Genomic DNA, 24,581 nt, shown 5'->3' with positions numbered 1-24,581 from the left:
TGCAGCGCGTGATTCTATGTATCCGTGCCCCAACGATCCTCGTGCACTATTTTGGTATCCTCTCGTGTTGTCAGATTCACGTATGACATTTCTGACGTCCGTAGACGTATACAATTGTTTTCCGGCTCTGTCTCTGACATGCTGTGTGTTATTTTCTATCACGCGTTCCACCACGGCAGGAGCATATTCCTGCTGCATTCGCCAATGTGCAGGGGGTGTGTCCTCATATAGCGGTTCGGAGAGTCGGAAAACATTTTCGTCACTTTTGTGATGCTCTCGATGGCGCTCTGCCGGACGAGATTGTGTTTGCAATTGCAAGACTCGTTCATGTGCCTGCCGAACGTCCTTGGCCAACTCGTTTTAATGGACGGCGACTCGGGTCTGCTGAACTTTTACACATTTTTTCTTGCGTTTCTTGAACTATTTTTTTTTGACTTGCTTTTGGAGAGTTGCAAGTGCCTTTTTGTCTTACACATCTCAGTTCTTGACAGTTTAATTTGTTCTTTGGCCACTGATGCGTCCTTTCTTCCTACTTGCGCTACCAATCGCGCTGTTTTGGCATCGCGCTTCGCCTGGTCTGCGACCTCACGTGTTTCTACTGTCGTTTTCTTAACATTTTCTTGGATTCCTGCGATCTCTCTCTTGATTCCATCTATACCGTCTGTGACCGTTCTTATGACTAATTTCTGTCTTCCCTCCTCTTCCTCCCATCTCTTTTTCTCTGTCTCTTGCCTTTTCCTTTCTGCCTATTGCATGAAGTGCATGAGAACCTCCAACTGAGATCCACTGTTAACACCTCCAGGATAGATGAACGAGATTCCATCATTCTGTGACGCTTCGTTCGTTATTCTGGTCTGCGAGCCTCACTGATTGTGCTTCTCGTACCAGGAGCGCATACACATCGTTCTGCTGCGGTCTCCCGTTCACTTTCGTCATCTGACTGAGACATGTCGTCATACTCTGCAGGTTCTACGTTCGACATATCTCCCCGGCATGCAACAGCATTTACCTGAGAATCCCGGATAATATCCACCTGGGTACCGCTAATAATATGACGTGGATCCATGGTTAACAAAACACAATTACTTCCCATATTCTGTAGCAAACGTGCCTTGCTTCTTGTAAGCATGCACCCAAACGAATTTAAACACTACACATTGCTATGCCCCACAGAGTCTACTCTAAATTACGCTCTTGCGAGCTACTGATTCATTGTTCCTGACAACGGATTCAAATAACAGCACGCTTGTCTATACTCACAAACGGAAATCTGAATTTACCCTAACAAATCAGTACAACGCCTTCGCCGTCAGAAACAAACAATCAAGTGACAAAGAAGTCACAACCACATCATGAAAATACACACGTGCAATAATTAAGTATTAGTACTGAAGTGTTGGCAGAAGAGCCAACACCGTGTTGCTAGAGGAGGCCGAAATGCACGCTTTTAAGCTCACGCAGTTTGGCGTGAGGTCTGGAACAAGGTAAAGTAATTATCCTATAAACAAAAGAACGTAGTTCCTGGAATACTTAACTTTAATCCATAATTGTAGAACAACGCTCTTGATTGTACATGCTTCAAGATAAACATCAAATGCTATGGCGCCTTGTTAGCTCGTAGCAAATGACGTAGCTGAAGGCTATGCTAACTATCGTCTCGGCAAATGAAAGCGTATTTGTCAATGAACCATTGCTCGCAACGTCGGCTGTACAACTGGGGCGAGTGCTAGTAAGTCTCTCTAGACCTGCCGTGTGGTGGCGCTCGGTCTGCAATCACTGACAGTGGCGACACGCGGGTTCGACGTATACTAATGGACCGCGGCCGATTTAAAGACTACCACCTAGCAAGTGTGGTGTGTGGCGGTGACACCACATTCCTCCCTCGCAAAGCGGCGTACGGTTGTGTTATAAGGCTTCCGCCCGCCGTGGGGAGGACCCCATGTTGACGTATGCGACGAGGTGGGGAGCCTAACAACAGGCGAGGCTGTGCCACCCGCACCCGGCCATTCGGTCCGACGGGTGCTAGGAAACGCCTGAAAACCTAGTCCAGGGTGCACCCCAACATGCGGTGTACGCGCCCGTAGAGAGACAGGAGGGGCCGGAGGGTCGACCTCCATCGCGTCGGGGTACCCGACGGGCGAAGACGACATCTGGTCCGGTGCGGGCAAGAGTTCCATGTCGGAGGACAGCTGGTCACGGGAAGCGATCGGCGGCGCGTGACTCAGGGAGGCACCCGGCAGTTGCAGCGACGCGTCCACTGCGGGCGTCGCCGGCGAGAGAACAGGCAGCGGCGGCGGCGCGTCGCCATGGGGCAAAATGGAAGGCAGCGTCGGTAACACCTGGGGATGAGGCGAGCCAGTAAATGGGTCTCAGGGCGCTGACCGGACGGCACCATCGCTGAAAGCAGACGGGGAGCAGCAGAACCAATGCGACGACAGAGGCGCAGCTGATTGAGATGCTGACGCACCTCACCAGAGGCCCCCAAAACCAAATACATAGCGCGGCCGAGGCAGCGAAGAATGCGCCCTGCGAGCCAACGCCGTGAACCTCGATAGTTGCGATAGTAGACAACGTCGCCTGGGGCTAAAGCAGGTGTCTGCCGCTGCACAGGAACCTGATGCGGCGGATGCAGCAAAGACATCAAGGTTCGATGAGGACGACCGTGCAGCAACTCAGCCGGCGAGCGACCATCTCGGGGCTGAGAGCGATACGAGGACAAAAAGAGCAATAACACGTCCTCCCGAGAATGCGACTCTTTCAACTTCAACATCTGTGACTTGAAAGTCCAAACCAATCGTTCAGCGGCACCGTTTGACTGAGGCGAAAACGGCGAGGATGTCAGATGTTGAATACCATTGGCCTCACAGAATGACTGAAATTCTGCGGACATGAATTGTGGGCCATTGTCGGAAACAATAGTCTGCGGAAGACCTTCAATGCAAAAGATAGCGGATAACGCTTGGATGGTGGCAGATGACGTTGTGGAAGACATCCAGACAACAAAAGGAAAATTACTGAATGAATCGACCAGAACCAACCATCGAGCATTCCAAAATGGACCAGCAAAATCGATGTGTAAGCGTTGCCAAGGGGAAGTGGCGTTCGGCCATGCAAAGAATTTCTGCGGTGGGGCGGATTGTTGTTCGGCACACGCCATGAAAGAAGAGCACTTATTCGTAAGCGCAGCATCGATTCCGAACCAAGTACAGTGCTGACGAGCAAGTTGTTTCGTTCGCACTATACCCCAATGTCCTTGGTGGAGAAGCGGTAAGACAGAGGACTGTAATCAACGTGGGACCACGACCCTGGACTGATCATTATCAGAACGCAACAGCAAAACACCAAGTCGTACAAAAAGTCTCTCCTTGTGAGCAAAAAATCGGGGAACCAACAGATCCTCGATCCGTGATTTCGACAAGGGCCATTGCATGGCAACAAAACGCAGAACGGTAGCAAGGACAGGGTCAGCAGCTGTGGCAGTAGCTACACGACGAAAATCAATCGGAAACGATTCGACCACGTCATCGGTTTCCGCATCAATGAACATGCAAGCAAGTTCGGAAGAATCGAACGCTCTATCCTCAGCAACAGGCAAACAGGACAACACATCGGCGTTTCCGTGCTTAGCAGTGGACCGATACAAGATATCGTAGCGGTACTGCGAGAGGAAAATAGACCAGCGAACGAATTTCTGCGCTGTACGTGGAGGTACAGGCTTGTTTGGATGAAAAAGCGATGTCAAAGGTTTGTGGTCTGTGATGATGGTAAAGTGACGACCATACAAGAAATCATGGAACTTAGTAACACCAAATACGAGAGCCAATGCTTCTTTCTCGATCTGTGAATAATTTCTTTGCGCAAACGAGAGCAATTTGGACGCAAAGGCAATAGGGCGATCGTGTGAACCATCTTTGTGCGCAAACACAGCACCGATCCCGAAATCCGATGCATCTACCATCAACAAAAGGGGTTTCCGGGGATCGAATGGCATAAGGCAAGTATTAGAAAGCAACGCCGATTACAACTGGCGAAAGGCGCGTTCGCATTCCGTCGTCCAGACGAATAGAACATCTTTACGGCGTAAGCGATGAAGCGGAGCTGAAATGGCAGAGGCATGTGGCACATATCTGTGGTAATAATTAATTTTTCCCAGCACACTCTGTAGCTGCTTCAAATTCTGCGGCGAAGGCAAGTCTTGTATGGCATGGAGGTGTTCGGGACCCCTGGGATGTATGCCTTGGGCATTGATTACATGTCCCATATATGGTACGTCACGAGCAAAAAACACACATTTGTCCTTCCGCAAGCGAAGACCAGTTTGTCGCAAGACCTGAAATAATGTCCTGACATTGGCTAAATGTTCTTCTTCCGTCTTTCCGGTGATCACTATATCGTCCAGGGACCGAGGCACAAACGGTTTGCAGATATTGCTGAAACAATGCAGGGGCGGATGCACACCCGAATGGCAGTCGTTTGAATGGGTACAAACCAAGATGCGTGTTAACCACCAAGACGTGATGGGAGTCGTCGTCCACTGGTATTTACAAGTACGCATCTGCGAGGTCCAACTTCGAAAAATATTTACCTGGGCGCAGTTTGTCAAAAAGATCTTCCGAGCGGGGTAAAGGAAAAGTTGCAATCACCAGTTGTGGATTCACTGTTGCCCTGAAGTACACACAAAGTCTCAATTTTCCGGAAGGTTTTGGCAAAATTACTAAGGGTGATGCCCAGAGAAAAGCCTGCTCACGTTCAATTACACCTTGTGATTCCAAATCGTGTAACGTTCTTGTGACCTCATCACGCAATGCATGGGGAACATTGGGCGCTCTGAAAAATTCCGGTGCGCGTTGACTTTCAGTTGCAAATGTTCTTTATAGTTCTTAGCGCAACCAAGGCCCGGTGCAAAAATGTCTACAAATTCTTCACATAGACGAGAAACAATGTCTGAAGGCACAGTCTGGTTCACTGATAGGACCTGATTTACTATATACAAGTTAAACAACTGAAATAAATCTAAGCCAAACAAGTTTACAGCAGAAGAAGAACGAAGTACGTAAAAGGACACAAGTTTTGTTTGTCCCTTGTATGTTGCAAGAAGGCTGCACTGTCCTAACACAGGGATATTCTGACCAGAATAGCTAGTTAACATTTGCGGCACTCAACGGAGATGTGCCCAGTTGTTTGTATGTGTCTTTATTGATCAATGAAACTGCAGCTCCGATATCGAGCTGGAATGGTATGACCGTGCCATTAATGTCCAAGTCTACAAAAAGTTTATTGTCCTGCTGACGACAAGAGCGACTGTCTCGTGCAACGTGAACAGACACTGGTACAGAATCACTTGCGACATGACGCGATTTCCGGCGATGTCGACGCACACTATTTGTGGGTCGAACACAGTCACTGTTAGAGAGAGCGGCACTGGGCGGAGTGGAATGAACTACATGACTCTCCATGGGCAAAGATTCACGAGCCTCAGTATTCTTGGTTCGAGTCTGGCGTGAAGCAAAGGGCCTGGAATGGGTGTGAGTGTCCGATCGGAGCTTTTTCTGGCAAACACTCTGAACATGTCCTTTTTTATTACAGAAAAAGCAAATAGCTTGGCGTGACGGGCAATTCTCACGCGAATGTCTAGTAGCACACCGCGGGCATGATTTTAGCACTGCATTTGCGTGCTTGCACGGCACACGTTGCGGAGAGCTTGGCTGCAGCTGCGCGGACGGGCGCGATGGCTGTTTACTGTTCCGGGCCGGTTAACGTGACACACGGCTGGCGAAGTTTCAAATGATTCCTGAGCAAAGTCAAGTGTGTCTTGCCTATCCAATATGTCTATCACTTGTTGAAGGGAGGGACTGACTAGTTTCAAAATTTACTCCCGTATACGAACATCAGAAACGTTCTGTGCAACTGCATCACGCACCATAGTATCTGAATAAGGGAGTACACATTCACACTCAAAAGCACATTCCCTAGTAAGGCCTTGCAAAGTTGCAACCCACTCCCTATTAGTTTGACCGGCCATACGTTTTGTACGAAAGAAGGTATACCTTTTTGCAACGACATTGACTGATTCTTTGAAATATGCATCTAATGCAGACAAAATTTCTTCATAGGACAGAGTTGCTACGTCGCGTCGGGGAAACAATTTCACTATCACACGGTACGTCTGGACGCCTACACAGGACAATAAGAAAGGCTGCCGGTCGTTACCTTGAATTCTGTAGGCGGCGGGATGGAATCCAAATTGGAGTGACCATTCCGTCCAGCTTTCCAGTGCCGCATGAAAAGGACGAAAAGGTGGTGCAACAGCATGTTGTGGCTGCGGTAGCGGTGGAGCGGCGGCTGCCGCATCATTTTGCAGTGCACGTTGACCCTGGACGAGCTGTCCAAGGGCATCCAATAACGCCTGCGTCTGCTGGTTCTGCAAGCGATAAAATTCGGACAGTACATCTGGCGAAGCCATGACACAAGTAATGCAGTCTATCAATACGAACACAAAATCCTCGGCGCCATGTGAAGTGTTGGCAGAAGAACCAACACCGTGTTGCTAGAGGAGGCCGAAATGCACGCTTTTAAGCTCACGCAGATTGGCGTGAGGTCTGGAACAAGGTAAAGTAATTATCCTATAAATAAAAGAACGTAGTTCTTGGAATACTTAACTTTAATTCATAATTGTAGAACATCGCTCTTGATTGTACATGCTTCAAGATAAATATCAAATGCTATGGCGCCTTGCTAGGTCGTAGCAAATGACGTAGCTGAAGGCTATGCGAACTATCGTCTCGGCAAATGAGAGCGTATTTGTCAGTGAACCACTGCTCGCAACGTCGGCTGTACTACTGGGGCGAGTGCTAGTATGTCTCTCTAGACCTGCCGTGTGGTGGCGCTCGGTCTGCAATCACTGACAGTGGCGACACGCGGGTCCGACGTATACTAATGGACCGCGGCCGATTTAAAGGCTACCACCTAGCAAGTGTGGTATCTGGCGGTGACACCACAAGTACTATGTCTACGCGCCAGCAACATGAACTATTCTACCCACTGCACCACATTAAACAATGGGAACAGAAACTTCTTTAGGCTATACTATCTACTATCTGACGGTCACTGTAGGTGCCATTAACTCAATATTGTGCGCAAGGGACGTCAAATTGAATGACTACGCTAGAAAACGCGATCTAACGGTCACAGAAGGTACCATCAATCCGAGATCCTGGCATGGGACGCCGTAATGAATGTTAAACCTAGTGGGTACTGTTTAAATGATTGAGAATGTTGGCATAATTTTAGTGATCTGACAACATTTAAATTTCTAAAAAAACAGATATAAATTATACTACATAAATTATTGATTAAATACTGTAAACAACTAACAGGTGGTTTAAGACTACTCTGGACAAGGTTTCTGGATGTCATAGACAGTACAACTAGTGGAGTGAGTCAAGTATTCTGGCCCTAAAAATGTGGATAACGCAATCTGAATTGATCTGATGCTGAGCAGACTTCGACTAATAAAATAAACTGTAGTCTATCTACATAGGTGCAGCTGACAGCAAGTGGCGATTGAGATCTGTACGCCCAGACAATGGGGGGGCGGCTGTACGTTATCCTGTTGATTCGTACGGCTATGTAACTTGCAGCTGGCGAGACGTGTGCGGCGGAGGTGAGACGTGGGGACGGCACCTGTGAATCAATCGCGGCCACGAAAGAAATGCAAAAATCTCACGGACTAGCGATCAGGCAGACGGATCGCAATTGACTCTCTACCAGAGCCCTGAAATCACGGTGGATTTCAGTGTGGGACACACCCGTTTGCTGGTTGTACGAAGGACCCACTCACTTGTACGACAGAGTGCACAAGGATACCAAACGTCAAGACTGGTAAATCAAAAATAAGTAGGTGTGCCGTCGGCAAACGAGTAGTCCGAGAAGTTTGAAATCACACTGCCGGTGCAGTAAGAACTTCACCACAGGCTCCCCAGTCTAAACTACTGGCAAGTGAAGGCAGTCTCAGGACAAGTCCCAAGCACCAACCACACATGCCAGAGCATCGACCAGAAGCGCATCCAGACCAAAGTCCCGCACCCGAGTGCTTCGCACCTCTCCAGAAAAAAATTCCGTTTCCCACAAAGTGCACGAACGACACCGCCCTCACCCCATCACAGGGCTCTAGAGGCGCTAAATCTCCCCTGCCACACGACAACACAAACTCATGTCGAACCCGGGCAAGAGTTAAGAAACCCGCACCTCTGAAAGAAAAGGAAACCGCTAATTACTGGCTTATTTACGTTTTCGCAGAGGGAAAGACGATTTTCTCTGAAGTTGTGTCACTTCCCATGGCAATAAGCGAACAGATACAATCTTAAAGATCTTTATCTAAATCGACTGTGGCTTGGTGGTTGTTAGAATCATTATTACACCTCATAAATAGGACTATCTCTCGTTTCTCAGATGCCGGTGTTACTTATACAACCGAGGTGGCCGATGGAAGTGGTTCACAGGCCTTTTTGATCGCCGAACTCGAAAAGTTGTGAATTTTTATTGCTGAAGACCTGTCTGGGGCTGCCCTGTCTGCCCTGTATTGCTGTGGGCCTGTCCAGCAACATTTACTAAGAGTTGGGCTCCCTACCAATTGCTTCCAATTCCCAATGTGCCACTTCTACGAGCTAAGAACCATAAAAATACGAGGGGTGGCTAGAAAAAAACCGGACTAGTACTGGTGAAACAATAAAACGAATGCAATAAGGCTGAAAGTCGCGTGGCCTGTCACGTGACTCTCTCTCCGCCTACTGCTCGAGTTTCATCTGCCTCCTGCACTCAGTCTGCCCGTGGCGTTTGTTTTAAGTAGTTGACGTTTTGTCTGTGCGTCGGAAAATGTTCAGTGTACAGAAAGAACAGCGTGTTAACATCAAATTTTGTTTCAAACTAGGAAAATCTGCAAGTGAAACGTTTGTAATGTTACAACAAGTGTACGGCGATGATTGTTTATCGCGAACACAAGTGTTTGAGTGGTTTAAACGATTTAAAGATGGCCGCGAAGACACCAGTGATGACACTCGCACTGGCAGACCATTGTCAGCAAAAACTGATGCAAACATTGAAAAAATCGGTAAACTTGTTCGACAAGATCGCCGTTTAACAATCAGAGCAGTGTCTGAGTTAACAGGAGTTGACAAGGAAAGTGTTAGGCAGATTCTTCATGAAAGTTTCAACATGAACAAAGTGTGTTCAAAAATGGCTCCAAAGTGTCTCACAATTGAACAGAAGGAACGCCGAAGAATGATTTCTTCTGACATCCTGGAAAACAATGAAAGTGTTCCCACCTTCTTACAAAATGTTATTACTTGCGATGAATCGTGGTTTTTTACTTACGATCCCGAAACTAAACGCCAATCGATGCATTGTAAAACTCCTGGTTCTCCACGACAAAAAAAAAGCACGAATACCAAAATCGAAATTCAAGGCAATGATGATTGCTTTTTTTGACATCAAAGGGATTGTGCACATTGATTGGGTACCAGAGGGACAAACAGTGAATCAGCATTACTACATTAGCGTCCTGGCTACCCTACGTGAGCGAATACGGAGAAAACGGAACGATTTGTGGAGAAAAAAGTCATGGATCCTTCACCAAGACAATGACCCAGCTCACAGTGCGTTGTCAGTGAAGACGTTTTTGGCAAAACACAACATTCCCATCTTAGATCATCCACCCTACTCACCTGATTTGGCCCCCTGTGACTTTTTTCTTTTCCCTAAAGTCAAGTCAGCTTTGAAAGGAACTAGATTTGAGACTGTTGAAGCAGTAAAAGAAAAAGCGACGGAAGTAATGTATGTACTTACCGAAAATGATCTGCAGCATTGCTATGAACAGTGGAAAATTCGTATGGAGCGGTGTAGAGACCGAGGAGGGGAGTACATTGAAGGAGATAACATGAAATTGTAAATAATTGTAAATAAATGTTTTTTCCAGTATCAGTCCGGTTTTTTTCTAGCCGCACCTCGTACCTAATGCTTTTAGCGTCCTACCGCTCCACCAATGTCTGCTCAGGCCGTTAACTTTCTAGAGTCTCGCTCAAGGTGCGTCAGTTTCTAATGAAATCTTTAATAATTTTCCTTATGCGGAAAACAAGTGAGAGAGTAACTTTGACTCTTGCGGGTTTTGTCACTATTAACAAATCATTGGCTTGGGGAAGAAAGTACAAACTCTCTTCCTTTCCTTGACAGGACTGTGGATCTGATAAATCTAAGAGCTTCCATGTAGACATTCTATAGAAATAGATATCAACCAATCGCAGAGCCCATTGCAAGATACTTAACTGAACATTCTTCCCTGGTGTGGCTACCAAGAAAAACGACAGAACTCGCCGTCTGTTGTTTCTGAGACCATAGATTTTATCTTCTCTAAAAGGTTTTTTCCCAGTGACTCTAACAATAGGGTTTTGCGTATTGACAGCAGCTGAAGCATTCTATTGGTGGTGCCCAAAAAAAACAAAAAAGTGACTATGTGCAGTAATCTTGTCAATAATTCATATATTTCATCAGAATTTGGATCAACGTTTGAAACTGAGAGCATCATACTCACCAAACGCAGTAACTCCATGACTTGTGAATAAAACTTCAAAATAATTAGTTTGAGTAGTACTGAAAACCGACTCATTGCTCCTTCTTCTAGGCAAATAAATGTCACTCTTCACTGGACATTTTCGATTTTATAGACGAATGACTTTTCACAGGATAGCATCTCCAAGGCACTTAGTTGTTTTTCCTTTTCCACTGCTCCACAGAAACGTATCAACTCTCTTTAAGCAATGCTCATCTTCTGATGACGAGATAGACATTGTGTTTCAAGACTGCAACACTCTCTTCAGAAGTATCACAGACGTCATCCTCTAGAACCAGTGAAATAAACGTAACTGCACTGTAAACTAGTCTCAACGCAGGCATAACGCAGAAGACTTTAAGCTCTCACTTAAGCACCTTTTCTTCAAAAATGAATGTGTCCATAATCTCAAGGTTGTAACGTGGTTACTTATTCTATGATTGAGAACAACTGTACAAGTTGAAATGACCACCTGAGTTCATTTGTTCTTCATGTCACGGCCTTCTTCGACCAATAGGAGTGTTGGTTGATTGGTTTGTGGGGGAGGAGACCAGACAGCGAGGTCATCGGTCTCATCGGATTAGGGGCGGATGGGGAAGGAAGTCGGCCGTGCCCTTTGAAAGGAACCATCCCGGCATTTGCCTGGAGCGATTTAGGGAAATCACGGAAAACCTAAATCAGGATGGCCGGACGCGGGATTGAACCGTCGTCCTCCCGAATGCGAGTCCAGTGTGCTAACCACTGCGCCACCTCGCTCGGTAAGAGGAGTGTTCTTCTTATTTTGTGGAAACTCTTTCTACCAATCGCAATGTCCCTTCTATTAAACTGCATCAAAACTTCACTATTTTTCTCCTTCCTGCGCGTTTCCGCCAATGAGACGTTTTGTGCCCGTTCTAGACATCCAAAGTACATTGACCTTCATGTGTGTTGCACTCGCTGGACACGTGATCGAAATGCGTCACTGGTTTTTGTTCGTATCCCTTTGGAATTCCGAAACGCAGCTTTCTAAAGTTTTCTCTCTGTCCCTCTGCAGATGTGACACTATGCGTGTTTCTCCCACCTGAGTCACCTTGTCGGGTCATTGACTTTTCACCTGCCACCCCTTTAAATGGTTTCTGAGGTAACACCTGTGGCTCGCCTTCGCTTCTGCCCTTGTCCTTCTAGCTTTCAAACTAAATCGCCTCGTGCTGCTTGCTCCACCTTCGACTATAAGACATGCATTGTATAGGAACGGTGTGTTAATTACCGTCGATTGACTGTCATACCTTACATACTGATAGGCAAATTTGCACATAACCGCCAAATTACGTTAGGTGTCAATTTCACCTTCTCATTGCGAATCTGACCTTCATTTATTCTTCCACCTTACAAGGCATTTGTCTGGAAAATTTGCTATGTATTTCTGAAAGTGATTTACATCAAATAAGGTAGTTTGAATAAGGTGTCCAATGAACTGGAAATGTAATTTTTATTTTAGAACGGATGGCATCAGACACTTCCAAAGCATCTCTTTTCTCACAGTCAATAATCCATGATCTCTTGGCAGGCATTGTTTTTTCATTTTCAAAACTAGTCTGGTTAATGATGGAGTCAGCATCATCTCTGATATTTTGCACTACCGCTTCTATGTTCTGGTTATCTTGTTTTGCTTTAGTCAATTCACTTATCTTCTTATGAAATTGATTGAAAAGTACAATATGTCCACATGAGACATTATGCAATGGAAAAGGAGTATCCAGAATATGAAGCCCTTATTTGCAGTATTTGTTTCTATGAACCAGCTTTTTCAGTAGTAGAGGAGAGTTTTGTGCTTTCATTTGTTTCAGTCGCTTCCAGTGGAGTAATGTCTTTCTTATTTGCACCAATATCGTTTGCTACTCGTGTATAGTAATTCCACCTCGTGAGAGACGCACAGGGTGAGCTTTTGTGAAAACTGCTATGCAACACTTTTGATTTATGCGCCGAATTTGAAAAGAAAGAAGAAATACCAGAAAGATGTAGAAAAGCTACCCGGGCCTTGTGGTTAATAGAGGCTGTCGTAGACATTATAAGGTTGAAATGGTGCCCATAGCAATGTATGTAAATTGCATTTGTCTTTTATTAATTTCTGACCCCATTTGAATTGCCAGCCATAACGTTTGCACCGTCATAATTCTGAGTTATTACTTTTGATCTGTCATCGCCAATTATGGGTTCAAGTTCTTTTAGAATATTTTTCGATATAGTATGAGCATTCCAACTATATGGATTAATAAGTTCCAGTATCTTTCAAAGGGCTTTCCGTCAACAATCTACCGCAAAACAACCATCAACTGAAAGTCGCAAGACACTTCTGTGGTTTCATCAGCGAATATTGCAACATAATCTGCTAGTTTTCTTTCTTTACGAATTTCCTCATGGCACACTCCCGGTATGCATTGAGATACTTCGTACTGAACAATCTTAGAAATGTCTCTGAACACTGGTATTGACTGAGATGAATCTCAGGTTCCTTATCCAACTCTGCACTAAAATGAATTACCTCATGAAAACCCCTGTATTTTGAGAGGTGTCAGATTCATCGTGCTCCCTGGGAGATAGTTCCAAAGCACCACAAAGCCGAATGCAGTTTACAGTTAAATTCTATATAGTTTATCTAAATTGTTATTTCAGAGAAGCGTTAGAGTCGCCATGTTAATTTCCTTTATTACTTGATAACTAGTTTTTAGCCTAAGCCCCTTACGAAATCATCCAGTAAACTATACAGTAACATTCTTAAATTTCTGTGTTTGTTGGGATCCACAGCCTCCAGATGTTTAATAAACGTAAACATGATCGGTAGTAGGTTGTAATGTGATTTTCATTTAATCGTGCGATTAGCTACTGGCGACAACTTATCATCAAGCACCTGTAAAACCAACATGGAAAAGCGCTACACTGTCTACATGCATCGATATGTGTAAATAACTCCTTACGCTACTCACATTACGATAAAACATTACATTACCTTACATTATTATGAGGTGTGTTAAGGGTTATTTATACATAGCGATGTATGCAGAAAATATAGTGCTTTTACATGTTGGTTTTACAGGTGCTTGACAATGACAAGTAGTCGACATTAGTTAATCGCACGATTAAATGAAAACCACATTACAGCCTACTACAGACCAAGTTCACGTTTATTAAGCAATAACATTCATTACGACGGCCACATGACTGCTCATTGGAAACATGTGTTTAATATAAACCAGTACAGGGCTAAACTTTACCCACCGAATATTCGTTAGGTGAATGAAATTCAGCCCTATACCGGTTTATATTAAAGATGTGTTTAACTACAAGTCATGTGGCTGTCGAAATGTATTTTATTGCATAGCTTATTTGATGATTTTGTAGTGAGTTTAGGCTCTAAATTAGTTATGAAGCAACAAAAGAAATTAATGTTGCTACTTTGATGGTCCTCTGCAGTTCATTGCTCAGTTTGGTTAACCGGAATAGTTGCTGATATCATGCCTTTCAAAATGCTGAAAATTAGTATGTATCTGTTCTTTTCCACAAGTCTGTTGCGGCTGTTGTTCGCCTATGATGGGAATTTAATTACTGGTGAATGGCCGTTTAGCCTAAAAATGAAAGACTCAGAACATTGTTCAACTGTCGCTTTGACGTTTCATGTACTTTCATTTTATGTCATATACACCTAATATAAGTTATTCTGGTCTTACACCAATGGACATCTCCCCAAAATAACATACGAGAAATATAGAAACAACATTGTTTTCTTCATAGGCATAATTCCACTTTTTTCTTAAATTTCTGAACTGAACTTACAGTATCGATTTTTTGTTTGCTGTCGCAAATTTACATTTGGGAGTAGCCGACCCAGTGTTTTATTTGAATTTTTTCACTAAGAGTCCTGTTGGTGAATAGCGTTTTTAATAATGCACTTTGTTCTTTTTTGTAATTTTCACAGTCAAGTGAATTTTCCTCTGCACGCGGCTAATCTGTGAAATATACGTATACTGAATTATGCCTTCTATGTGTTAATTTCAAAATCTAACAGCTCAATTATATTCAAAACGATATATATTTATTTACCCTGATATATATGTGTATTATTCCAGTTTTCGATTAAATCAAGCATTAACTTGCGCTTCCAAATGCATTAGCATTTCCTTGCAGCAAGATTGTAACAGCACAGTAATGGAAATTTGAGCCCGAAATGTATCAGTTGAGGTATTACCTTCAAGATTCTACCATTGTTGCTAGCTGGCAGAATCGTGCTGCTTCAGGTTATGTACTCTACTGCTCTCTAGCGGATGCAACGTAAAACTCTGAGCAATCTTGGTGCTACCACTGTCTTTATAATCACCTAGAAACCGACGTCCTAGCTGTTTACACGGTAATTACGAGCACCGAGAGTGTCAATCTAGTGTTGGCTGCAAGTTTCAGATAACTACTGGGAGAGTGCATGAACACGGTATAGCGCACCTCATAAATGACGACACGTTGTCTGAAACAATGCTTTACGTGCAGTTCGTGTAACCTTTTTTTTCGTTTTCATACAAGTGGTGCTGTGGCACAGTGTCACTACCCCAGAAGCCGCCCCTGGTTTTGTGGCAGATAGCACTCTAGGCCTCCCAGTGTGCGGAGGTAGAACGAAGCGAATTCTGCTTCGCCTACGTGGTCTCAATGACAGCTTTCAGCTATGAACTAATTTTTGACTCTCCTGGGCCTTCTAAGTAAACTCCCATATTGTGAGCTAGCTAGATAAAACTCTCCAAGGCTGCAGAAAATGACATGCTCATCACTGTAATAAAAGGAAGTGAAACAAAGAAGTAAATTAGCTGGACAGTCACTGGTAGTATAGTACTGAATATTGTCTGTAGTAGAATATTGTATGCAGCGTATAATGTTATGAAATATGTTGCTTAACAGTTTGCGGATAAGCTGGCACATAACACTCAGTGTTTTCTAGAGCTTTATTTAAATCATCAAGATTATATATCCTGGAGTATACATGATTAGCTGCTGTTGCTAGGCAACAAACTTTCAATTGCTTTTTAATATCTTTGTGATGCTGTTTACAATTTGGAACATTGGTGGACCAAATTGCAACGCGAGTTGAAATGCTCCTTAATTTTTCTTGAGGTTGATGTACGGATGAGTTAGAGCCATCTAGTTTCTTAACGAGACTCCAAGCTTTCCTACTTGATCATTTGAAGTTCATGTTATTGGTTGCCTGCTCGCTTCTTTTATGACATTCTGCACTTGGTTGGTTGAGGAGCTCATCAGCAACTTCACAGTCTCTGCTGTTCTGAACCACCTGGTAAAGCCTCTCTGTATCGTCATTCCACCCGAAATACAATCCTGGAAATTGAAATAAGAACACCGTGAATTCATTGTCCCAGGAAGGGGAAACTTTATTGACACATTCCTGGGGTCAGATACATCACATGATCACACTGACAGAACCACAGGCACATACACAGGCAACAGAGCATGCACAATGTCGGCACTAGTACAGTGTAATCCACCTTTCGCAGCAATGCAGGCTGCTATTCTCCCATGGAGACGATCGTAGAGATGCTGGATGTAGTCCGTGCTGGACGTGCAGACCGCGTGAGACGACGCTTCATCCAGTCCCAAACATGCTCAATGGGGGACAGATCCGGAGATCTTGCTGGCCAGGGTAGTTGACTTACACCTTCTAGAGCACGTTGGGTGGCACGGGATACATGCGGACGTGCATTGTCCTGTTGGAACAGCAAGTTCCCTTGCCGGTCTAGGAATGGTAGAACGATGGGTTCGATGACGGTTTGGATGTACCGTGCACTATTCAGTGTCCCCTCGACGATCACCAGTGGTGTACGGCCAGTGTAGGAGATCGCTCCCCACACCATGATGCCGGGTGTTGGCCCTATGTGCCTCGGTCGTATGCAGTCCTGATTGTGGCGCTCACCTGCACGGCGCCAAACACGCATACGACCATCATTGGCACCAAGGCAGAAGCGACTCTCATCGCTGAAGACGACACGTCTCCATTCGTCCCTCCATTCACGCCTGTCGCGACACCACTGGAGGCGGGCTGCACGATGTTGGGGCGTGAGCGGAAGACGGCCTAACGGTGTGCGGGACCGTAGCCCAGCTTCATGGAGACGGTTGCGAATGGTCCTCGCCGATACCCCAGGAGCAACAGTGTCCCTAATTTGCTGGGAAGTGGCGGTGCGGTCCCCTACGGCACTGCGTAGGATCCTACGGTCTTGGCGTGCATCCGTGCGTCGCTGCCGTCCGGTCCCAGGTCGACGGGCACGTGCACCTTCCGCCGACCACTGGCGACAACATCGATGTACTGTGGAGACCTCACGCCCCACGTGTTGAGCAATTCGGCGGTACGTCCACCCGGCCTCCCGCATGCCCACTATACGCCCTCGCTCAAAGTCCGTCAACTGCACATACGGTTCACGTCCACGCTGTCGCGGCATGCTACCAGTGTTAAAGACTGCGATGGAGCTCCGTATGCCACGGCAAACTGGCTGACACTGACGGCGGCGGTGCACAAATGCTGCGCAGCTAGCGCCATTCGACGGCCAACACCGCGGTTCCTGGTGTGTCCGCTGTGCCGTGCGTGTAATCATTGCTTGTACAGCCCTCTCGCAGTGTCCGGAGCAAGTATGGTGGGTCTGACACACCGGTGTCAATGTGTTCTTTTTTCCATTTCCAGGAGTGTATATTCACTTCAGAAACCATGTAGTATATTCCTTATCGCTCTTGTTATGAAGGCTTTTTAAGGTATCCATCAGACGGTTGTATCTAACTGTACAGCAGAGTGTCCTACAGGGTCTCCCCAAAATTTTACCTAGGCCTTGGTACAGAATGGATGACCGGGATTTGAATTCCAATTTAGATGATAATGAGACACTGTTGGCTGCGCGACACATAGTCCAGATTCTCCTTGAAATTGGAGTCAGGCGGTTTTGAGAGTCCTCTGGGGCAAAGCTCAAGTCTGAATTCGTTTCCGTATTCCACGTACCTGATCTGAGAGAATTACATTGTTTGGCATCAGAAATAAAGATTACTGAAATCAGCGCAGTTTACAGATTGTTCGCCGTTTTCGTCTGCAGTTCGATATTTTCAGGTTGTGTTGTGATTATCAAAATCTCCAGCGTATATTGCGAGGTATAGGTGTACTTCTAACACACTGTCATGCCAAGGTATTTGAGGTGGCTTGTAAACACTGACACAGTGAGGTTTGCTGTTTTGTTGTTATTTGTTAGACGTCTGAATTTATGCTTGATATCAGTTTTGCGTTATCAGTGTCTTTCTGGACGTAGGATCTAACTCCCCATGAACGATGGTAGATCGCTCCGAGGTGGTCATTCCATGCATTTCGTCTATTTGACGTTGTTGGTCTTCGTTTTCCATGTGGCTTTGCTGGTTAACAGCCATGTCTTTGTTTTGGTGTAGCTAGAGCTCTGATATGTAATCACTCTTAGCCCTGCTAAGACTTTCAGCGTTTAATTGGAAGACTCAGACAATGTCTACGAGATTTTTTGTCATTCGGCACCGAGTCGAGCTAGAGTGATACGCCACGTTTGTAATAAAGACAGGAGATCTGAAGATATTATACGTCTGCAGTATTGTATCTGGAATGTTCACCACAGTAATCCGTAGACTAGGAAGCGGAGACAGACCACGGTAGCTAGACACACCACGGAATATCAGTAAACAGTGCTATACTTAAATAATCGCCGGCCGGAGTGGCCGTGCGGTTCTCAGCGCTGCAGTCTGGAGCCGAGCGACCACTACGGTCGCAGGTTCGAATCCTGCCTCGGGCATGGATGTGTGTGAAGTCCTTAGGTTAGTTAGGTTTAAGTAGTTCTAAGTTCTAGGCGACTGATGACCTCAGAAGTTAAGTCACTTAGTGCTCAGAGCCATTTGAACCAAATAATCAAACCCATTTACTTATCTTTTCAGAAGCAGTCTTGTAGAATATAACAAGCATTTACAATCGCTGAATAAAGTCTTTTGTCAACTCAACAGTAGTCTATCTTTCTATCTGCGCTGGTTCTTGCAGACCTAAGTAACTATGACGTCGACGCAGCTTTCCCGTGGTGCTGAGCGCTCTGTGCCAGCAGAGAGGAGGCTGATGTGTAATCCTTCCAGAGAGGGGAGCTGCACCGCCTGGTTTACGTATTCTATCACGCTGGTGTCACCCCTCTGTGTCCGCAGATGCTGGCGTTCGCGCTGATGCGCTTTTGAAGGACAGTGAAGGAGTGGTGTCTTATGATGACATCACAGGCAGAAAGCTGTTCTGACACATTTAGTGTTACCTACAGTGCACGTGTGTCGTTCTGTCATGGTACTTAGTGAGATACATCCCAGCCTGTAACATCACAGTGCACAGATACTAATACTGAAAGGAGTGAAGACAGTGTCATATCCCAAAGTGGTGAACAAAAAATTTCAAGATTTGAGTGCACTTGCAAAGTAGACATTTAGAGCGAATCTCGAATGGCAAATCTGGGAAGAATTCTACAAACAAGACAAATGCAATATGAAGATGGCATCTGTTCTTTCGGACATGTCCAAAAGGCCATTGACCTTCTTCTTCTGCTTCTGTGCTGGATGCACACACATTGCCCCAACTCTTACGGGACTCGGTAAGAATGTCTGCCACGAGTAATGAGTGCAATGGGCAGGGGCACTACAAAAGTAGTACGTGGACATTAAGTTGGGAATGTGGGTCTCGTGGGGAGCGTGCAAAGTATAAGCCCCTGCAGTCGCATCCAGTGTGGTCTATTGGCTAGGATACCTGGCTTTCACACAGGAGGTCCGGGTTCGATTGCCGGTACCGAAACGAACGTTTTATACTGTACAGTTGGTGCAGTAGATAGAGTTTACGGCAGTCTCCACAGAATGCCAACTTGGAATACTTAGTTCTTGTAATGTATTTTCTACACTTGATAAAGGCCCTCAGGATTGTCGTCGTCGGCGGCGCCGCCGCCGCCGCTTCGGCAGTAGCGGCAACTCGCCATTGTATCACATAGGGTGAGGTACCTTCTGCAACCGACTGAGATGGTGTTGTGGATTGGCAGGAGAGCCAACCCACGAATGTTAGAGGAAGCCTAAAGGCACGCGTTTAAGCTCACGCAGGCTGGCGTGCGGTCTGGAACAGGACAAGGAATTTAGACTTCAGAAAAAAGGAGGTAACTGGTGGAATACTTAACTTTAATCCATTAATGTTGAACGTAGCTCTTGTCGGTACATTATTTACAATATCAATAGTAACTGAACATGGCGCCTTGCTAGGTCATAGCAAATGACGTAGCTGAAGGCTATGCTAACTATCGTCTCGGCAAATGAGAGCGTATTTTGTCAGTGAACTATCGCTAGCAAAGTCGGTTGTACAACTGGAGCGAGTGCTAGGAAGTCTCTCTAGACCTGCCGTGTGGCGGCGCTCGGTCTGCAACCTCTGACAGTGGCGACACGCGGGTCCGACGTATACTAACGGACCGCGGCCGATTTAAAGACTACCACCTAGCAAGTGTGGTGTCTGGCGGTGACACCACATTCCTGCCCCGCAAACCGGCGTACGGTTGTGTTATAAGGCTTCCGCCCGCCGTGGGGAGGACCCCATGATGACGTATGCGACGAGATGGGGAGCCTAACAACAGGCGAGGCTGTGCCACCCGCACCGTGCCATTCGGTCCGCGGGGAGCTAGGAAACGCCTGAAAACCTGCTCCAGGGTGCACGCCAACATGAGGTGTATGCGCCCGTAGAGAGACAGGAGGGGCCGTAGGGTCGACCTCCATCGGGCCGGGGCACCCGACGGGCGAAGACGACATATGGTCCGGAGCAGGCAAGAGTTCCATGTCGGAGGACAACTGGTCACGGGAAGCGATCGGCGGCGCGTGATCCAGTGAGGCACCCGGCAGTTGCAGCGACGCATCCACTGCGGGCGTCGCCGGCGGGAGAACAAGCGGCGGCGGCGGCGCGTGGCCCTGGGGCAATATGGAAGGCAGCGTCGGTAACACCTGGGGCAGAGGCGAGCCAGTAGATGGGTCCCCAGGGCGCTGACCGGACGGCACCGTCGCTGAAAGCAGACGGGGAGCGGCAGATCCCGCGTGACGACAGAGGCACAGCTGATTGAGATGCCGACGCACCTCACCAGAGGCCCCCAAAACCAGATACATAGCGCGGCCAAGGCAGCGAAGAATGCGCCCTTCGAGCCAACGCCATGAACCTCGATAGTTGTGATAGTAGACAACGTCGCCTGGAGCAAAAGCAGGTGTCTGCCGCTGCACAGGAACCTGATACGGCGGATGTAGCAAAGACATCAAGGTTCAATGATGACGACCGTGGAGCAACTCAGCCACCAAGCGACCATCTCGGGGCTGAGAGCGATACGAGGACAAAAAGAGCAATAACGCGTCCTCCCGAGAATGCGACTCTTTCAACTTCAACATCTGTGACTTGAAAGTCCTGACCAATCGTTCAGCGGCACCGTTTGACTGTGGCGAAAACGGCGTGGACGTCAGATGTTGACTACCATTGGCCTTGCAGAATGACTGAAATTCTGCGGACGTGAATTGTGGGCCATTGTCGGAAACAATAGTCTGTGGAAGACCTTCAATGCAAAAGATAGCAGACAACGCTTGGATGGTGGCAGATGACGTTGTGGAAGACATCCGGACAACAAAAGGAAAATTACTGAAGGAATCGACCAGAACCAACCATCGAGCATTCCAAAATGGACCAGCGAAATCGATGAATAAGCGTTGCCAAGGGGAAGTGGCTTTCAGCCATGCAAAGAATTTCCGCGGTGGGGCGGATTGTTGTTCGGCACACCCCATGCAAGAAGAGCACATATTCGTAATCGCAGCATCGATTCTGAACCAAGTACAGTGCCGACGAGCAAGTTGTTTCGTTCTCACTATACCCCAATGTCCTTGGTGGAGAAGCCGTAAGACAGAGGACTGTAACGAACGTGGGACCACGACTCTGGACTGATCATGATAAGAACGCAACAGCAAAACACCACGTCGAACAAAAAGTCTCTCCTTGTGAGCAAAAAATCGGCGAACCAACGGATCCCCGATCCGTGACGTTGACAAGTGCCATTGCGTGGCAACAAAACGCAGAACGGTAGCAAGGACAGGGTCAGCAGCTGTGGCAGTAGCTACACAACGAAAATCAATGGGAAACGATTCGACCACCTCATCGGTTTCCGTATCAATGAACATGCAAGAAAGTCGGAGGAATCGAATACTCTATCCTCAGCAACAGGCAAACGGGACAACGCATCGGCGTTTCTGTGCTTAGCAGTGGACCGATACAAGATATCGTAGCGGTACTGCGAGAGGAAAATAGACCAGCAAATGAATTTCTGCGCTGTATGTGGAAGTACAGACTTGTTCGGATGAAAAAGCGATGTCAAAGGTTTGTGGTCTGTGACGACCATACAAGAAATCATGAAACTTAGTAACACCAAATACGAGCGTCAATGCTTCTTTCTCGATCTGTGAATAATTTCTTTGCGCAGACGAGAACAATTTGGACGCAAAGGCAATAGGGCGATCGTGCGATCCATCCGTGTGCACAAGCACAGCACCGATCCCGAAATCCGATGCATCTACCATCAACAAAAGGGGCTTCTGGGGATCAAACGGCGTAAGGCAAGTATTGGAAAGCAACGCCGATTTCAACTGGCGAAAGGCGCGTTCGCATTCCGTCGTCCAGACGAACGGAACACCTTTACGGCGTAAGCGATGAAGCGGAGCTGAAATGGAAGAGGCATGGGGAACATAGCGATGATAATAATTAATTTTTCCCAGCACACTCTGTAGCCACTTCAAATTCTGCAGCGATGGCAAGTCTTGTATGGCACGGAGGTGCTCGGGACTGGGATGTATGCCTTGGACATTGAGTACATGTCCCAGGTAGGGTAAGTCACGAGCAAAGGACACACATTTGTCCTTCCGCAAGCAATGACCATTTTGTCGCAAGACCTGAAATAATGTTCTGAGATTGGCTAAATGTTCTTCTTCCATCTTTCCAGAGATCAAAATGTCGTCCAGATAGTTTGCTGCAGTAGGGACCGACGCACAAACAGTTTGTAGATATTGCTGAAACAATGCAGGGGCAGATGCACACCCAAATGGCAGTCGTTTGAATCGATACAAACCAAGATGCGTGGTAACCACCAAAACACGCTGGGAGTCTTGGTCCACCGGTATTTGCAAGTACGCATCTGCTAGGTCCAACTTCGAAAAATATTTACCCGGGCACAGTTTGTCAAAATGATCTTCCGGGTTGGGTAAAGGAAAAGTTGCAATCACTAGGTGTGGATTCACTGTTGCCTTGAAGTCCACACAAAGTCACAATTTTCCGGAAGGTTTTGGCAAAATTACTAAGGGTGATGCCCAGAGAGAAGCCTGCACACGTTCAATCACACCTTGTGATTCCAAATCGTGTAATGTTTTTGCGACCTCATCACGCAATGCATGGGGAACATTGTGCGCTCTGAAAAATTTCGGTTGCGTGTTTACTTTCAGTTTCAAATGTGCTTTATAGTTCTTAGCGCAACCAAGGCCCAGTGGAAAAATGTCTGCAAATTCTTCACACGGACAAGAAACACTGTCTTAAGGCACAGTCTCGTTCACTGATAGGACCTGATTTACTATAGACAAGTTAAACAACTGAAATAATTCGAAACCAAACAAGTTCACTGCAGAAGAAGAACGAAGGACATACAATGACACAAGTTTTGTTTGTCCTTTGTATGTTGCAAGAAGGCAGCACTATCCTAACACAGGGATTGCTTGTCCTGAATAACTACTGAGCTTAACATTTGCGGCATGCAACGGAGGTGTGCCCAACCGTTTGTACGTGTTGTGATTGATCAGTGAAACTGCAGCTCCAGTATCGAGCTGGAATGGTATCACTTTGCCGTTAACGTCCAAGTCTACAAAAAGTTTATTGTCCTGCTGACGACAAGAGCGACTGTCTCATGCAACATGAACTGACACTGGTAGAGAATCACTTGCGACTTGACGGGATTTCCGGCGATGTCGATGCACACTATTTGTGGGACAAACACAGTCACTGTTAGAGAGAGTGGCACTGGGCAGAGTGGAATGAACTACATGAATTTCCCTGGGCGAAGTTTCGCAAGCCTGAGTATCCTTGGTTCGATTCCGATTCCGGCGCGAAGCAAAGGGCCTGGAATGGTTATGAGGTCTGATCTGAGCTTTTTCTGGCAAACACTCTGAACATGTCCTTTTTTATTACAGAAAAAGCAAATAGCCTGGCGTGACGGGCAATTCTCACGCGAATGTCTAGTAGCACACCGCGGGCATGATTTTACCATGGCATTTGCTTGGCTTTTGAATGCATTACGGGAACAGCAGTGATCAATGTCTTGTAAATAATTACTATTAAAAACAGTCTTGATCACGATTTATTTAACAAGGTGACCAGTTTCGACCACTACTGTGGTCATCTTCAGACCATTGAGTAGGAACCCCTTTCTGTGGGAGAATCACAACTCTTGTGACACTTGTGATTCTCCAACAGAGAGGGGTTCCTACTCAATGGTCTGAAGATGACCACAGTAGTGGTCAAAACCGGTCACCTTGTTAAATAAATCGTGATCAAGACTGTTTTTAATAGTAATTATTTGCTTGGCTGCGCAACACATGTTGCTGAGAGCCTGGTGGCAGCTGCGCGGCCGGGTGCAAGGGCTGTTTACTGCTCCGTGCAGCTCGCCCGGCGGACCAGTTAACGTGACACATGGCTGGTGAAGTTTCAAATGATTCCTGAGCAAAGTCACATGTGTCCTACCGATCCAATATGTCCATCACTTGTTGAAGGGAGGGATTGACTAGTTTCAAAATCTGTTTCCTTATACGAACATCAGAAACGTTCTGTGCAATTGCATCACGTACCATAGTATCTGAATATGGGAGTCCACTTTGACACTCAACAGCACAATCT

The sequence above is a fragment of the Schistocerca serialis genome, chromosome 7, assembly GCF_023864345.2.
Source record: "Schistocerca serialis cubense isolate TAMUIC-IGC-003099 chromosome 7, iqSchSeri2.2, whole genome shotgun sequence".
In the NCBI taxonomy this organism is placed as follows: Eukaryota; Metazoa; Arthropoda; class Insecta; order Orthoptera; family Acrididae; genus Schistocerca; species Schistocerca serialis.
This window is presented reverse-complemented; position numbering follows the sequence as displayed.